The following is a 2,668-nucleotide window of genomic DNA, read 5'->3' on the forward strand; positions in this document are numbered from 1 at the left end:
TTCTAACAGATTAAAAAGAAATCTTTTCTCACTGAATGGATGGCAATTTCTATTGACTACCCCATTCTTTACTTTTATATGCATCTACTTTATATGAATGCCACATGGTCTTGATTACTGTAGCCTTATAGCAAGTCTTGAAATCAGATAGCCTAAGTCCTTTAAATATGTTCCTTTTTAAAAGACTGTTTGGTTATTCAGTATTCTTTGCATTTCCAAATTAATTTTCAAAGTCTTATTTAGCTCATCAAGTTATTGGATTATATTTGCAAATATTTTGTGAGGATTTTGTGTCTATAGTCATGAGGGATGTTTTCATTTCTTATAAGATTTTTATTGGTTTGTTTTATGAACAAGGCTATATTGACCTCATAAAATGAACAGGAACTTTTCTTCCTTTATTTTCTGAGTTTCTGTAGTATTAGTGTTATGGATTTGACTGTTTCTTCTTCTTCTCTTAACTCTAAAAGTATTTTGATTTATGAGTTTGGGACCTCTGTTTTTAGATACGTACACATTATTATGTTTCTTTGGTAAATTGATTCTTCTATCATTATTTCTATTAATACTCTGTTTTCAATCTACTGTGTCTGGAAGTAATATAAAAACACCAGTTTTCTTTTGCTTAGTGTTTGCGTGGTATATATTTTTTCATTTCATCTGAAAATTTGAATCTATCTGTGTCCTCATAATAAAAGTGTGCTTCCTATAAAGATCTAATATTTGGATTTTACATTTTTATCCAGTGTAGCAATCTATGCCTTTTACATGAGTGTTTTTTTTTTTAATTTTATTGGAGTATAGTTGAATTACAATGTTGTGTTAGTTTCAGGTGTACAGCAAAGTGATTCAGTTATACATATACATATATTCATTCTTTTTCAGATTCTCTTCTCATAAAGGGTATCACAGAATATTTAGTAGAGTTCCCTGTGCTATACAGTACATCCTTGTTGGTTATCTATCTTATGTGTAGTAGTGTGTGTATGTTAATCCCAGCCTCATGATTTATCCGTCCCCCCCAAGTTTCCCCTTTGGTAACCATAAGTTTGTTTTCAATATTTGTAAGTCTGTTTCTGTTGTGTAAATAAGTTCATTTGTATCATTTTTAAAATTAGATTCCACATATGAGTGATATCATATGATATTTGTCTCCGTCTGACTTACTTCACTTACTATGATAATCTCCAGGTCCATCCACATTGCTGCAAATTGAATTATTTCATTCCTTTTTATGGCTGAGTAATATTCCATCATATATATGTACCACATCTTCTTTATCCATTCCTCTGCTAATGGACATTTAGGTTGCTTCCTTGTCTTAGCTATTGTAAATAGTGCTGTATCTTTTCAAGTTATAGTTTTCTCCAGATATATGCACAGGAGTGGGATTGCTGGGTCATATGGTAGTTCTATTTTTAGTTTTTTTTTTTTTTTTTTTTAGTTTTAGTTTTTTAAGGAACCTCCATACTATTCTCCATAGTGGTTGTACCAATTTACATTCCCACCAGCAATGTAGGAGGGTTCCCTTTTCTCCGCACCCTCGCCAGCATTAATTGTTTGTAGACTTTTTGATGATATGGCCATGGAGTGTTTTAATTATTTTCATTTAATCTAATCATTGATAAGTTGGATTTAAACATTATATCTTTTAATATTATTCCTTTAATTTTTTTCTTTCTTGTTTTTATCTTTCCATTGTTTTTTATGACTTTTTTTAGTGATATATATAGTATTTTATTTTTTCTTCTGTATTTATTTTTTTAAATTAATTTTTATTGGAGTATACTTGCTTTGCAATGTTGTTAGTTTCTGCTATACAATGAAGTGAATCAGCTATACATATACATATATCCCCCTTTTTTGGATTTCCTTCCCATTTAGGTCACCACAGAGTACTGAGAAGAGATCCCTCTGCTATACAGGAGGTTCTCAGTAGTTATCTATTTTATACATAGTATCGATAGTGTATATATGTCAATCCCAATCTCCCAATTCATCCCACTCCCCCACTTTCCCCCTTGGTATCCATATGTTTGTTCTCTACGTCTGTTTCTACTTTGCAAATAAGATCATCTATACCATTTTCCTAGATTCCACATATATGCATTAATATACGATATTTGTTTTTCTATTTCTGGCTTACTTCACTCTGTATGACAGTCTCTAGGTCCATCCACATCTCTGCAAATGACCCAATTTCCTTCCGTTTAATGGCTGAGTAATATTCCACTGTATATGTGTACCACATCTTCTTTATCCATTCCTCTGTTTTAGGTTGTTTCCATGTCTTGGCTATCATAAATAGTAAAAGTAGTATTGTAAATAGTAAAAATATGGAGCACTTCACAAATTTCCATGTCATCCTTGTGCAGGGGCCATGCTGATCTTCTCTGTATCATTCCAATTTTAGTATATGTGCCGCTGAAGCAAGCACTGTATTGATTTTTAATATTTGTTTTAGTAGTTTCTCTAGAGCTTATAATATTCATCTTTAAGTTATCACAGTCAGCTCGTAAGTGTGTGACTTCAAAACCAGTGTTAAAATTTTATAACATAGCATAAATCCATTTGTTTCCTCTTGCCTTTTGTGCTCTTATTATCTTCTGTTTTATCAGTACATATGCCAATAAATAAATGCTATTAAGTTGGCCAAAAAATTCATTTG

The 2,668-nt window shown here is 31.4% G+C and overlaps 1 non-coding gene across 1 annotated transcript; it reads right to left on the reverse strand.

Moving 5' to 3' along the window:
• Positions 1 to 2,330: 2,330 nt before the first annotated feature.
• Positions 2,331 to 2,437, reverse strand: LOC136121820 (U6 spliceosomal RNA). Its single transcript, XR_010655821.1, has one exon. It is a non-coding gene; the product is annotated as a U6 spliceosomal RNA (small nuclear RNA).
• Between the last annotated feature and the right edge of the window lie 231 nt (positions 2,438 to 2,668).

The sequence above is a fragment of the Phocoena phocoena genome, chromosome 3 (genome assembly GCF_963924675.1).
Source record: "Phocoena phocoena chromosome 3, mPhoPho1.1, whole genome shotgun sequence".
Taxonomy (NCBI): Eukaryota; Metazoa; Chordata; class Mammalia; order Artiodactyla; family Phocoenidae; genus Phocoena; species Phocoena phocoena.